This window comes from Cervus elaphus, chromosome 7 (genome assembly GCF_910594005.1).
Source record: "Cervus elaphus chromosome 7, mCerEla1.1, whole genome shotgun sequence".
Classification (NCBI taxonomy): Eukaryota; Metazoa; Chordata; class Mammalia; order Artiodactyla; family Cervidae; genus Cervus; species Cervus elaphus.
Genome location: NC_057821.1, coordinates 31,297,925 through 31,313,315, shown reverse-complemented (window position 1 = coordinate 31,313,315; position 15,391 = coordinate 31,297,925). Strand labels below are relative to the sequence as shown.

General features: G+C 40.6%; 1 long non-coding RNA gene and 4 other non-coding genes across 6 annotated transcripts; 3 read left to right on the top strand and 2 right to left on the bottom strand.

Moving 5' to 3' along the window:
- The first annotated feature begins 271 nt into the window (after positions 1 to 271).
- Positions 272 to 3,634, top strand: LOC122697477. Of its 2 annotated transcripts, none has more exons than XR_006342065.1 (2): positions 272 to 751; positions 2,635 to 3,634. It is a non-coding gene; the product is annotated as an uncharacterized LOC122697477 (long non-coding RNA). The 2 variants fall into 2 exon arrangements; XR_006342064.1 differs by having other exon boundaries at positions 272 to 758.
- A 5,906-nt stretch (positions 3,635 to 9,540) lies between these two features.
- Positions 9,541 to 9,623, bottom strand: TRNAL-UAA. The gene has a single exon. It is a non-coding gene; the product is annotated as a tRNA-Leu (tRNA).
- Positions 9,624 to 10,182: 559 nt separating this feature from the next.
- On the bottom strand, positions 10,183 to 10,254 carry TRNAA-AGC. Its single transcript has one exon. It is a non-coding gene; the product is annotated as a tRNA-Ala (tRNA).
- Positions 10,255 to 12,543: 2,289 nt separating this feature from the next.
- Positions 12,544 to 12,617, top strand: TRNAT-AGU. The gene has a single exon. It is a non-coding gene; the product is annotated as a tRNA-Thr (tRNA).
- Positions 12,618 to 15,128: 2,511 nt separating this feature from the next.
- Positions 15,129 to 15,201, top strand: TRNAV-AAC. The gene has a single exon. It is a non-coding gene; the product is annotated as a tRNA-Val (tRNA).
- The last annotated feature ends 190 nt before the right edge of the window (positions 15,202 to 15,391 follow it).

Below are 15,391 nucleotides of genomic sequence, written 5' to 3'. Positions count from 1 at the left end.
GGAAGGAATGAGGGCTGAGTTATAGGTTAATAACATTGCCATGAGTTGGTAGAAGGTGTGAGACAGGTACATCGAATTCATCGTACTGTTCTATTTTTGCATATATACTTTTGAAGTTTTCCCTAACGATTTCTCTGTCAAACCTTCCCAACCCATTTAGAAGGCAGGGCCTAGAACAGCAGAAGCACAGGAAGCTGTAGCAGCCAGAAGTAACCACAGAGACGCGGAAACCTCCCAGGTTCCTAGAGGGGACCTGGAAATAAGGCCAGAGAAAGTAAACCATCCTGTCTCACTCTTCGACCCCAGAGGGTTACGTGTTCGCGGTCTTGTTTTCCTGGCAGCAGGCCTCCGTGATCTCCGGAACAAACGCCGTGAATCTCGTGCCCAAGCAAGACTGCCTGGACCTTCCAGGCAGACAGAGAAGGACCAGGCTTCGCAGCCTCTGACCCGACAAAGGCAGGACTTTGGTAAATGTCCAGACACCGAAGGCTGGACTAGAGCTGGCCCCCGTGGCGCATGTTCTTGCCCAGAAGCAGCAGTTTGCAAAAACTCAGGAGGTGTCATTGGGCAAGGATGAAGGCAAGTAAGTTTCGGCGCTTTGTCCCCGGACCCCAACACAACCCCCGCGGGTTTGGAAGCTGAACCTAATCGAAGATTCTGCAGAGACGTCTCTGGCGCGAGAGCAGATGGCATAGGCCTGGACGCTCCCCATCAGCAAAGTCCATCCGGAAGCGGCCTTGCCTTGTGGACGGTAATAGGTAGCGAGTCCTGGTTTCTGGGTGTGTTTGTGAGGGGCGGACACACGCAGGGAGAGATTCAGGCGCTTGAGCGACAGGTGCTGGAGAGATCACGTGCTCTAGATAATGCTACCTAGTGGAGAACCGTTACCCGGAAGGCAGAAATGTTGCGACTGTGTCAGGCGCACTGTTTAATGATTCTGGGCATCAAAATAAATATGAGCTGTGTAGTGGCTGGGGGCGGGGTTAATCATCAGAAAATAGCAGTACGTCTCCAGCCAGCCTGCTCTCACCTTAGAACCACTTGGAGGGCTTTTAAATTTCCCAGGTAATGCCAGTGTGCAGCGGGTGGAAATAACCTCTGGGCTACTGTCCGATCCAAGAATTGCATCTGACTCTTTGTTCTTCTGGGCAGAAACCATTCTTCTAACACTGTCCAGTCGAAGCCATGAGGCCTAACTGGCACTTAATTTGTGTAGAGAGGTTCTCAGAAGGAAATTTATCAGCAGGGTACTAGTCCAACACTTGGATAATACAAGGAATAAGTAGAGCGAGTTCTCATTTTATCCTTAATCTGAGGCACTCAGCAGTATTTTTTTTCTGTTTAAGCAGATTTTTCTTCAATTAAAAAAAAAAAACCGAGATCATTTTGTAGTTTAAAAATCAGACATGTTTGAAGATACGGTTGTATATTAGCCCACAAGTTTCATCCAGGTTGTGGCATGTGTCAGAATTTCTTTTCAAGGCTGAATATTCTTCCATTTGCATGCCTATGCCATGTTTTGTATATCCATTTATTCATTGATGGGCACTTGGATTGCATTCACCTTTTGGCGATTGTGAATAATGCTGGTATTGCATATGAATGGACAAATATTTCCACAACACCCTGCTTTAAGTGCTTTGGGAGTGTATACCCAGAAGTGAAATGGCTGGATCATCTGATTGTACTTTTAATTTTTTGAGAAACTTCCATACAGTTGTTTTCCATAGCAATTGCCCCATTTTACAGTTCCACCAACAATATGCAAGGATTCCAATTTCTCCTTCTTCTTGCCAACACTTGTTGTTTTCTGAGTTTTTTGATAGTAGCCAATATGGGTGTGAGGTGGTACTGCTGTGGGTTTGATTTGCATATGCTTAATGATTAGTATCATCACACATATTTTCCTGTGCTTATTGGCCATTAATATATCTTTTTTGGAGAAATGTTTGTTCAAGTTCCTCTCCCATTTTTCAGTCAAGTTGTTTTTTGTGTGATTTTTTTTTTAAAAGATTGAATAATCTCTTGGGTCTGCTATTTTTTGTAGTAATAGTAGATAAAAAGAGGGATGCTCAGAAATACGTCTGGCATCATGTTCAGTTCTGGCTTCTTGAATATGTGTGTATAAAGAAGGATTCTTGTTTTCCAGATGGACGAGGTAGAGAGAGAGTACAATCTCAGGTAGCAGAATTGTAAACAAATGCAGGTCTGAGAAATAGCCTGCTGACCTTTGCTAAAGTGTATAGTAACAGCAGGTAAGTCTGGAGAGAAAGAGCTTTATAGATCTTGTAGGAGACTTAAAGATGTATCTCATAGTCTAATGTCATCCAATAGAACTTCGCATAATGGTGGAAATGTCCTACATCTGTGTTGTCCACCATGGTAGTCACTGGCTACCTGTGGCTGTTGAACACTTGAAATGTGCCTAGTACTGTTGAGTCTATTTTACTGAATGTTGATTAATTTTATTAGCTCCATTCACCACATGTGGGGAACTTCTGGAAACATTTTTTAAAAGCAAGTGACTTCTCTAAAATATAAGTTATGAAAGGGAGGGTCTGTGACTTGGTTGGCATGTTCCATCAACTCTACCCTCTACTCCTTTTTTCTTCTCTCTTCCTATCTGGAATTCAGACGAGACTCCTGGAGGAACAGCAGTTATTCTCAACCTATGGTAATGAAAGCCACTGAGCAAAGACAATTGAGCAAAGAAGACAGAAGGAGCCTGAGAGCTTCATGGCGTTCTTGACCAGTGGTGCTAGCCCTGGATGATTGACCTCAGGACCTCTTGTTAAATGACATATGCTAACTCCTTTCTGTTTAACCCACTGCAGTAGAATTTTATTTTGCAGTGAATCAAATTCTAACTGATGATATTGGCTAATGTGTGTTAGTACCTGCTTTGGGCCAGTGGACTTCTAAGAATTTTTATATACTAACTTCATTTTTTAAGCACAAATATATTTTTAAAATTTATTTATTCTTTAATTGAAGGATAATTGCTTTATGTAGTAACACTTTTAATCCACACAGTGAATGACTTTATGATATAGATGAAAGTAGCAAGCAGCATTAATGTCACCTGGAAATTTGTTAGCAATGCAGGTTTGGGGGCCTGACCCCAGAGCTCCTTAGGCGGAATCTCTGGGAACAGGGCCCACAGTCTGTGTTTTAACAAACCCTCCAGGTGATTCTAGCGTCTACTGAAGTTTGACAACTTTATAGATAGGGTATTTTTACTGTCCCCATTTTACAGGTAAGTAGACTGAGCTGAATTTAAGTCATTTGCTCAATGTCACACAACTAGTAAGACTAACTCCTAAGTTTGTGTTTGTAGCCACTGTGTGACATCACATGTTCAGAATTCCTGCTCTAGAATAGTAGCCTTCAAAATTTGAAAGCATACCCCTTTGAAAAATTATGTACCCCTTGTACATTTTTAGATCAGCATCTAAAAATTTCAAATCGTAAGTTCAAACAGTTGTAAAGAATGTGATTTCCAGTACACTGTAATTTGTGGCATTTTAAAAATGTGTTCCATCACCCTTCTAAATGAATCTAAATACCATAGTGAATATTTGGTTAATGAACTATCATCTATTTTAAAAAAAAATAAATTTTCTTTCACATTTGACATTTTATATCCTCTCTTTTGTATCTGAACTTGTATTTTCATTGCCCCACTCCACAAAAACACATTGTATTGTAACATGGTTTTTTTTAATCTACTCTGTTGTACTTCTCTGTATGACTATATAGCTTTGAGTTAACAATTTGTTTCCTTCCTGAATTGTTATTGCAGTTTTTGTTAAGCAAATCACTGAGTGTATTAATATCTTGATAAGTTATAAATGTAAAATAAAATTGAATTGCAAACTCTTCTCTTAATGACATGGATGGGACTAATATTTTCTAATTAATTTGTGTATCCATGGATGAGTAGTCCTGTTGCAAGACTGATGTTGCAAGGTTCAACATCAGTTTTATGTCTATTTAATTATTAGAGACATGAAATAATTAGGTAGTTAGGAATTAAAGGAGTTTTGAAATATGAATGCAATTCTAATTTATCTAACCCCTATATCACATGCTAAAATCACATTATCATTAAAATTTTCTGTTAGTCTCTTGTTGACAACTGGATTGGACCCTCTTTCATGTTTGAAGGCACAGTTCAGTTCAGTTCAGTTGCTCAGTCATGCAACTCCATGGAATGCAGCACGCCAGGCTTTTCTGTCCATCACCGACTCCCAGAGCTTGCTCAAACTTATGTCCATTGAGTTTGTGATGCCATCCAACCATCTCATCCTCTGTTGTCCCCTTCTCCTCCTGCCTTCAATCTTTCCTAACATCACGGTCTTTTCCAATGAGTCAGTTCTTTGCATCAGGTGGCCAAAGTATTGGAGTTTCAGCTTCAGCATCAGTCTTTCCAATGAATATTAAGGGCTGATTTCCTTTAGGATTGACTGGTTGGATCTCCTTGCAGTCCAAGGGACTCTCAAGAGTCTTCTGCAACACCACAGTTCAAAAGCATCAATTCTTCTGTGCTCAGCCGTCTTTATGGTTCAGCTCTCACATCCATACTTGAATATTGGGAAAACCATAGCTTTGATTAGATGGGCCTTTGTTGGTAAAGTAATGTCTCTGCTTTTTAATATGCTGTCTAGGTTGGTCATAGCTTTTCTTCCAAGGAGCAAGCGTCTTTTAATTTCATGGCTGCAGTCACCATCTGCAGTAATTTTGGAGCCCAAGAAAAGAAAGTCTCTCACTGTTTCCATTGTTTCCCCATCTACTTGCATTGAAGTGGTAGGACGGGATGCCATGATGTTTGTTTTTTGAATGTTGAATTTTAAGCCAACTTTTTCACTCTCCTCTTTCACTTCCATCAAGAGGCTCTTTAATTCCCCTTCACTTTCTGCCATAAGGGTGGTGTCATCTGCACATCTGCTGCTGCTGCTAAGTTGCTTCAGTTGTGTCCATCTCTTTGGGACCCCATGGACTGCGGCCTGCCAGGCTCCTCCGTCCATGAGATTTTCCAGGCAAGAGTACTGTAGTGGGTTGCCATTGCCTTCTCCTCTGCACATCTGAGGTTATTGCTATTTCTCCCGGCAATCTTGATTCCAGCTTGTGCTTTATCCAGCCCAGTGTTTCACATGATGTACTCTGCATAGAACTTAAATAAGCAGGATGGGTGACAATATACAGCACTGACATACTCCTTTCCCGATTTGGAACCCGTCTGTTGTTCCGTGTACAGTTCTGTTGCTTCTTGACCTGCATATAGATTTTTCAGGAGGCAGGTAAGGTGGTCTGGTGTTCCCGTCTCTTTAAGAATTTTCCACAGTTTGTTGTGATCCACACAGCCAAAGACTTTGGCGTGGTCAGTGAAGCAGAAGTCGATGTTTTTCTGGAATTCTCTTACTTTTTCTATGATCCAGTGGATGTTGGCTGTTTGATCTCTAGTTCTTCTGTGTTTTCTAAATCCAGCTTGAATATCTGAAAGTTCTCAGTTCAGGTACTGTTAATGCCTAGCTTGGAGAATTTTGAGCATTACTTTGCTAGCATGTGAGATGAGTGCAATTTGTGATAGTTTGAACATTCTTTGGCATTACTTTTCTTTGGGATTGGAATGAAAACTGACCTTGTCCAGTCCTGTGGCCACTGTTGAGTTTTCCACATTTGCTGGCATATTGAGTGCAGCACTTTCATAGCATCATCGTTTAGAATTTGAAATAGCTCAGCTGGAATTCCTTCACCTCAAGAAACCATCTGAGTCTGCAAAAGAATTTTGTTAATCAGTCTTTAAAGACATTCACTTTCTTACTGATAGCATTATTTAGAGTTGTTTTGTCAGAAGCTTTGAGGAGACTTTGTGTCTTGGGGAAATATGGGTATGCTGTTGGATGGTTGAAAGTTATCTCCTTTTTCTTAGTGGGAGAAGAGTTGCGACAAAAGAAGGTGGGAAAACGGAGAGTTTTCAGGCAGGTCAGTCCTAAATGAATCCACATACATATCCAAGATCAGGAAAATGATTCATTGTGTCCATTTATTCCCAGGGATATACATACTCTAGTTTCGATACTAAGCGATACCTCTTAAAATTACTATTGGCAGGTCTCTTCCTTTATCCAGAAGCCTGGGAGGGTTGGAACTTAGCCCCCCTCCACCACCAGTACTGCATACTTAATGTTGAAATGCATGCTACAAGACAAGTAGTTTAAGGAATCAGTTGGTGGCTATTTTTACTTTATGTGTTAGATATGAAATTAATACCTATAATACGTAGTATATATAACAGGGAACATATGTGTGTATTAATCTAAAATACTAATATCAGTTTCCAGGTGTCCATAGAGATGAAACGTGAGGGTCCCTCAGAGAGTCAGTAGCAGGACCCCAAGAAAGGGACAGAAAGAACAAAGATGGAGAGTGGCCCCCAGAGGCACTTGACACTCTACCTGACACAATTCAATTTTCTGTTATAACATTTCCAGCTTCACATTTTACATTATATGCTTTAAAAAATTAAACAAATAGAAATCTATTAGTTTTCTGTTGCCACATGCCAAGTTATCATAGTTTAGCAGATTATAACAATGCCCAAGTATCTACTCAGATTTCTGTAAGAAGTGTGAGCACTAGGTAGCTGAGTTCTCTGCTACCTAGGATTTAAAGAGGCTGAAATCATACATGGGGCTCTCACGGTGATGGTAGAATCCCTGCATTCTTGCTGTTGGCTGGGTGTTCTCAGCTCCCACTAGCCACCTGCATTCTGTTGGCCCCCTCCATCTTCAAAGCCAGAAACAGAGACACTATCCCACTTCGAATCCCTCAATTCCTCTCACACTTACAATCTCTGACTTCAGAAAGAGCCCAATCCCTGTCGAGGGCTCACCTAAGTAGGTCAGGCTCACTCCTGATTATCTTCCTTTTTTAAAGTCAATGGTGCTATGTAGCATACCCTAATCATATCCACAGTATGAGGGATTGTGCGGGACTTGTACATCAAGAGGGAGGGCATCTGTGTTACCACTGAATTCTGCCTACCTCAAGAAACAACAATAGAAGTTGGATTTGGGTAGAAATTGCCAGCAGCCCCCACTGACTGGAGGAATTTAATCAATTCAAATACAACAGGTTCAGACCTCTGTGGCAGAGATGGGAATGGCATGGTGATTTTAGATCTCATATGAGTCTCTCATGAAGGAAAGTATATAATTTAACTTCTGTAGGGATGGAACTTGGACATTGGTGTCATCAGCATTATAACCTAAACTACTTTGCAAACCAACCACTAGGAGATTGATGTGTTTTCTCTTCAGAAAGGTTCAATATGAGTAAAATCTTTGTTCCCTGGAACCTCATTTCAGAAAAAACAAACCCTTCACTCACTCTTTCTCTACCCCATCCAAGGGAAAGAAACAAGAATATCCAATTTTGTTAAGGATGAGTCTTGCCTCTCCATGGAAACTTGGTGTTTCTCAAACCAGCTTATTCAGATGAGTTCTCAGGAGGAGCTTCCTTCCTCTTCCCAAGAGGACCAGGAGCAAACACAATGCTGATGACTCTGACTTGAAACCCGAGGAAGCTCATGAAAATGACCTACTGAGCTGTCTAACTCCATTGGGGTTAGAGAACTATGAAATGTGGAATCTAGGTGTTTGATCTCAAAACATAAGCAATTTAACTATCAGGAAAATTTTTATCTGATTTCTGGTTTTCTTTTAAAGACTGCTATAAAGGAAGAGTGTGAGTTTCTTCTAAAGAGGAAGGAAACTAACCTGCAGAGTGGCAAAGATAATATGGGTATTCAGAGTGGCAAAGAGCCCTTCCTAATTTGCCAGCCCTTCTTAATATATTATCTTTTCACTCTTCAAGTGTCTTCCATGAAGTAGGGATTATTATCCCCATTTAACACATGAAGAAATTGAGGCTCAGAGAGTTGGTGGGAAAGCCAGAATTAGAGTATATGATTGTTGAGTTTTAAAGTCCATGCTCTTTCAAATCATCTTGATGATGCCAGACTTCTGGTCCTCTGAATTTTATTTTATTTTATTTTTATTTATTTATTTATTTATTTATTTATTTTCTTTTTCTTTTTCTTTTTTTATTTTTCCAGTGGGTTTTGTCACACATTGATATGAATCAGCCATGGTGGTCCTCTGAATTTTAAAGAGAACAGAATTTAACCTGCTGGAATTTCAATTGTTGGATATAATATGGGTATTCAGTAATGGTGCTGAGGTCACTGGTAATCCGCTGGAAATGAAGTAGAGTTGGACTGATACCTCACATGTTAGGTCAGAAAAAAATTAAAATATATCAGAGATCTAAGTTTAAAAAGAAGTAATGAACATTCTAGAAAAAATGAGTTATTTTGTTACTCTTGTTGATCTTGTATAGGGAAAAGGCATATCCAAGTTAGACATAAAACCAAAAGAAAAGACTGATAACTTCACTCTCATAGTCCAAAGTCTGCAGTGTCCAAAACTGCCACATAGTGCAGATGAACTGCTTGTTACATATCAAAACATGACTTAATAGACTCATTTAAAGAACTTTCTACAAATCAAAAGAGAAAGACCCAGCAATCATGAAGAAAAATGATTCCAGGATATTAAAAAACAGTTCACAGAAAAGGAAGTACACATGGCTCTTAAACATAAAAGATGTTCAATAACACCACCACAAGAAAAGTGTAAATAAAAACTCCACTCAGTCAGTTCAGTCGCTCAGTCCTGTCCGACTCTGCGACCCCATGAACCGCAGCCCGCCAGGCAGGCCTCCCTGTCCATCACCAACTCCCCGAGTCCACCCAAACTCATGTCCATCGAGTCGTGATGCCATCCAACCCTCTCATCATCTGTCGTCCCCTTCTCCTCCTGCCCTCAATCTTTCCCAGCATCAGGGTCTTTTCAAATGAGTCAGCTCTCTGCATCGGGTGGCCAAAGTATTGGAGTTTCAGCTTCAACATCAGTCCCTCCAATGAACACCCAGGACTGATCTCCTTTAGGATGGACTGGTTGGATCTCCTTGCAGTCCGAGACCATATTTTACATTTCAAACTGGAAAAACAAAATAGAAGAAAACACTTGTTTTCTGCTTTTGAGGAATCAACCACGCTTTCCAGAGTGAGTTGGAGCGACAGCCCAGGCAGAGTTGAACTTTCTCAGTAGGACGCTTTGGAAACAATGAGAATCCTTCTCCTCACTTCCCCGGGGGCTACAGCGAACTTTTCTTCACTATTGCCTGAAGAGTAGATGGGGTCCAAGTTTCCATTTCTCTTGGAACTCAGAGCTGAAGTATTTAAATCTCTTTAGGCAGATTGTTGATTTGGTCGGTTTTCCTATGACGGCAATCTAATAGAACTTGCAGGGAAATAATTCACACGCTTAATACTGCCCACTGAAGCAATTTATTTGGGTTTGAAGACAAGCAGTGTTTACACAAAAGGACAGAAAAACAGATATGTAATCTATCAAGTTTATTTCTAAAGGCCAGTACTCTCTCAGGAAAGATTTAGAAGAGCAAAAGTTCACCTACCGAGAGTGGGGTTCGAACCCACGCGGGCACTAGCCCATTGGATCTTAAGTCCAACGCCTTAACCACTCGGCCATCCCGGTAGCTGAGGGCCACTGTTCCGCAGTTATTTTTTTAAAATAGAACCAATGTATTACGCTGTGCATTTAAGAAAACACTGGATTATCTCTGGCTTTGTGGAATTGCATCAAAATATGAGGAGGATTATGACTGAGAAAACACAGCAAGCTCTCTGTGCTTTCTGAAACCGCTCACTTTTTCCTGTCCGCTCTCACTAGATCACCTCAAATCCAGAGAAATGCTTGTCTTTCCTCAAATTGTTGTTGTTGTTAGCTGCTAAGTCGCGTCCGACTCTTTTGCGACCCCATGTACTGTATCCCTCCAGGCTTTCCTGTCCATGGGATTTCCAGGCAAGAATACAGGAGTGGGTTGCTAGTTCCTTCGCCAGGGAATCCCGTCGCAAGGATCGAACCGGAATCGTCTGAATTGGAGAATTCCCATTCATTAATGCTGACCCACCAGGGAAGCCCAAGAAAACAAGAGACGACTACGAGAGAATCACAAAACTCCAGAGCTCACTAATGGCTAATTATTCATCAGTAGCCGTTGTAAACTCCAGTAGTGGAGATTGGAAACTCCAGATGGAGGTGCCGGGGATTGAACCCGGGGCCTCGTGCATGCTAAGCACGCGCTCTACCACTGAGCTACACCCCCCAGTCCCCCGTTATAAGCCGAAAAGGAACATACAAGTGGGAGGAGGCCAGAGAGTAGCAGAAATCACCACCCTAACGCCAAGTACAAGCCTTCTCAGGTACCTCTACCGAGGGCGCTGTCCCAGTTTTCCCTGAAGAGATTAGCGGTTTGCCTGCTGAATTCAACCCCCCATCGCATGACAACAGACTGGGGCCCAAAAGACACTATATTGAAACGAGCTCACTTTGGGATTACATTTGGGAATCACTAGTGGACCCAGGAAATGGCAACCCACTCCAGTGTTCTTGCCTGGAGAATCCCAGGGACGGAGGAGCCTGGTGGGCTGCCGTCTATGGGGTCGCACAGAGTCGGCCACGACTGAAGTGATTTAGCAGCAGCAGCAGCAGCAGCGGACCCAGAGGCAGTTCAAATTCGTGACTTTGATTTTAATGGCAAAATGCTTTCACTGACAGCCCAATATGTCCCTAAAAGAAACACATCGGGCTAGGTATAGGCTGTGGTTTTTGCTCAGTCCCTGAGTCGTGCCCTACTCTTTGCCACTCTATGGACTGCAGGCTTCCTTGTCCTCTGTCTTCCGGAGTCTGCTCAAATTCATGTCCACTGATGCTACCTAACCAACTTATCTTTTGCTGCCCCCTTGCTCTTTAGTCTTTCGCAGCATCAGGGTTTTTTCCCCCAATGTGTCAGCTTTTTGCATCAGGAGGCCAAGATATTACAGCTTCAGCTTCAGCATCAGTCCTTCCAATGAATATTCAGGGTTGATTTCCTTTAGGATTGACTGGTTTGATCTTCTTGCTGCCCAAGGGGCTCTCAAGGGTCTTCTCCAGCATCGCAGTTCGAAAACATTAATTCTTCCGCGCCCAGCTTTCTTTATCGTACATCTCTCACATCCATACACGACTACTGGAAAAAACCAAAGCTTTGACTTTACGGACCTTTGTCGGCAAAGTAGTGTCTCTGCTCTTTAATATGCTGTTTGTCATAACTTTCCTTCTGAGGAGCAAGCATCTTTTAATTTCGTGGCTGCAGTCACCGTCCACAGTGATTTTACAGCCCAAGAAAACAAAATCTGTCACTGTTTCCACTATTTCCCGTATATTAATCCTGAAGTGATGGGACCGGATGCCATGATCTTAGTTTTTTTAATGTTGAGTTTCAAGCCAGTTTTTTTACTCTGCTCTCCAGGTGGTCTGGTACTCCCATCTCTTTAAGAATTTTCCTCGGTTATTTGCGATCCACACAGTCAATGGTAGTAGTCAATGGTAGTAATCAATGAAGCAGAAGATTTTTTTTTTTTAATGCTACGATCCAATAAATGTTGACAATTTGATCTCTGGTTCCTCTGCCTGTTTGAAACCCAGCCTGTACATCTGGAAGTTCTCAGTTCAGGTATTGCTGGCTACAGACAGGAAGACTAGAACTTCAAGTGCTTCCAGAAAAGACAGCACTTGTGACAATGGAGAATCCAATCTTTGCACTCAAAAGTATCCCCCGGAAGACTTATTACAAATGCAGATTCCAGAACCTCTCTTGCGATGCTCCTTTAATAAATAGGGTAGATTCCAAGAATCTTAATTTTACCAAGGACTACCAGGTAATCCTAACATCGTCTTAAATGGCAACAGTCATGTAGGAGTGCTGAAAGTTGTCATGGGGAATTTAAGAATCCATGAAATAAGCTCCCAAATAGGAAATTTATGTAACTAGAGGAGACAGAGCTGAAATGAAATCCTGAAGCACAAGTTGGAATAGAATGAATTAATATTGAACACCTAATGTGTCAATGTCTCTCAGGTAACCAAGAGAAACCCCACAAAAAAAGGGTCGTGTCAGTTGTACCAGATAAGCAAAGAGGGTCCAATGACAACTGTTCAAGTTTCTGGGGCAATCCAATTTTTACTTGTGGCTCAGCTGGTAAAGAATCCGTCTGCAATGTGGGAGACATTGGTTCGATATTTGGGTTGGAAAGATCCCCTGGAGAAGGAACGGCTATCCACTCCAGGATTTTGGCTTGGAGAATTCCAGTCCGTGAGACTTTCACTTTCTTTTCAATCTTTACTTGGACTGTTCGAACTGCCTCGGTCCACAACCAGATCTTTCTTTTTGATAAATTCATGTAAAAGAAATGGCCCCCTCAAGTCCTTTGGCTGTTCAATTCTGATTTTGAATCCCTGGTCAGATCAAATTTCCATTCCTAGAAGAGATTCCTGTCCAAATGTACTTCGTAGTTAAAGGTCGCCGAAAGCACAGAAATGAAAAACAACACATTGTGACGCTTTCCGCCGCGGCGGCTTCGTGGCTTAGTTGGTTAAAGCGCCTGTCTAGTAAACAGGAGATCCTGGGTTCGAATCCCAGCGAGGCCTTCCTCTTCTTGGCTTCATAAGGTAAAACCCTTAAAAGCAAACTCCATGGCCTCAGACCATCAGTCTTCAAAGGCTGCTGGAGAAGATATTTTGAAGGCAAGCAAAGAAGCAGGAGTTAGAAAATTAATGGGTTGTTTTCTGGTTCAGTATTAAAATAACATTTTGAGTAACAGTCGTTTTTCAGATGTGTCACTTGAAAATATTTTTTCTCTGTCTTTTCTTTTCATTTTTTGTTAAAATGTCTTTCACAGAGCAAGTTTTACAATTTTAAGGAAGTTCACCTTTAATTCTTTCAGTAGATAAACAGTTTTCCTAGCACCATTAGTTGAAAAGACTGTAATTTCTCCATTGAATGGTCTTGGCACTCCTGTCAAAAGCCAACTGATCATATATACAAGAATCTATTTGTGGGGTCTCTATTTCATTGGTCTTTATTTCTGGCTGTATGTCAGGACCACATGGATTTGGTTACTGTAGGTTTAAAGTAAGTTGTGAGATTAGGAAGTGAGCGGACTACAAATGTATTCTTTTTCAAGATCTTTTTGGCTATTTGGGGGTTCCACAAGAGTCAATGTTAATTTTAGGATGGATTTTGTTTTAATCTCTAAAAAAAATTGGGATTTTGATAGGGATTGTATTGAAACTGCAGATCACTTTGGGCTTTATTGACATTATAACCATATTAGTCTTACAATTCATGAATACAGATATCTTTCTATTCACTGATATCTTCTTTAGTATCTTTTTTTTCTTTTTCTAAAGTTTTCTAGTTTTCAGTGTAAACCTATTCCTCCACCTTGATTAAGTTCATTCCTAAACATTTCATTCTTGTTGATGCAATTGTAAAAGGAACTGTTTGTTAATTTGCTTTGGATTGTTCACTGTAAGTGAATAAACATGCAACTGATTTTTGTACGTTGAATTTTATGTCTTTCAATTTTGCTGAATTCTTTTATTAGCTCTAATGTGTGTGTGTGTGTGTGTGTGTGTAAAATCCTCAGCACTTTCTATGTATGACATTATATCTTTCTCTTGCCTGCTTGTCCTGGCTAGAGTTGATAGTACTATGCTGAATAGATGTAGTAAAAGTGAACACCTACGTCTTGTTCCAGGTATTAGAGAAAAAGCTTACACTTTTTCACCATTGAAAAACTAACTAACTGTGACTTCTTGATAAGTGACTTTTATCATGAAGATAAAATAGTTTCCTGCTATTCCTAGTTTATTGATCTTTTTTTTTTTATCATGAAAGAATGTTGTCAAATGCTTTTTCTGCATCTATTGAGATGATCCTGTTCTTTTTTCCTTCATTCTGTTAATATGTTAAACCTCGCTTACATTCCAGGAATGTATCTTATTTGGTTGTGGTGTATAATATGTTGCTGTATTCAGTTTGCTAACATTTTGTTGAGGATTTTTGCATGTATGTTCATCAGGGATATTCATCTGCAGTTTTCTTTTCTTCTAATGGCTTTGATATTAAGGGAATGCAGTCTTCATTGAATGAGTTATGTTCCATTCTTTTCAATTTTTTGGAAGAGTTTGAGAGGGATTGTGTTAATTCTTTAAATGTTTGGTAGAATCCACCAGTGAAAACGTCTAGGTTGGACTTTTCTTTGCTGTAATCATTTGATTACTGCTTCAATATACTTAACAGAGGTCTGTCAAAATATCTGTTTCTTCATGTTTCAGATTTGGTAAATTGTGTGTTTCTGGGAATTTGTCCATTTCATTTACGTTATCCAATATGCAGTCATACAATTTTCCATAGTGTTGGCTTGTAATACTTTTATTTGTGCAAAATCTGTAGTAATATCCCCACTTGCATTCCTAATTTTAGTAATTTGAATATCTTCTTTATGTTTTTCTTTGTAAATCTAGCTAAACATTTGTCAATTTTGTTGAACTTTTCAAAGAGTCAAATTTTTGTTTCATTGATAATTTTTCTATTGCTTCCTGCCTGCCCTTCCTGATTGCCAGTCTTACCTGAGTGCCTGCCCTATGGATTTGCAACTTGCTTAGCCAGTCCCCACAACTGGCACTCCCTAGTTTCTTCAATAAATAACCCCACCTCCCAATATAAAAATGTTTTCTTGATTCTAAACAAATTGACCACCTCTGGATAATCAGCAGGCGTATCAACAATATTCCCAGAACTTTCTAGTAACTACCCACTCTACTTACTCCCAGGGGACCACTCTTCTGACTCCTAACAATGCAAAAGCTTCTTGTCTACACTGTAATGTAAACAATTGGCGTCATAGAATACATTCTCTTTTGCGCGTGGTTTTTTTTGGTCTGCAGGTCTGTGAAGTTCATTCCTATACGTTATGGACTTTCTTTCTTGTTGCGTTATAGTTTGTCACGCTAACAGACCTAGGCAATTGCAGATGAGCACTTGGAAAGTTTCTATTCTCTCGACTAAAGATCGCTGGATATTTTGGTAAATAGCCCTGGATTATACACATGCTTTCATCCATCCTGACCAGAAAAATAGCCTTAAACAGCGTTGTTTCCGTAGTGTAGTGGTTATCACGTTCGCCTAACACGCGAAAGGTCCCCGGTTCGAAACCGGGCGGAAACACTAGCTTTTGTTTGCGGTTTCTAATTGACCACATGGTATCTTTGTTTATCTTTAAACACAGGACCCTTCTTCCGTAGCACGAAAAAGAACAAAGTACCAAGCCACAATGAAATTCACACTGACAACTGAGAACCTTCAGTGGAGTGTTTTCATTCAGATTCTCTCTTGAGGTTTACAGAGAGGTTGTTCC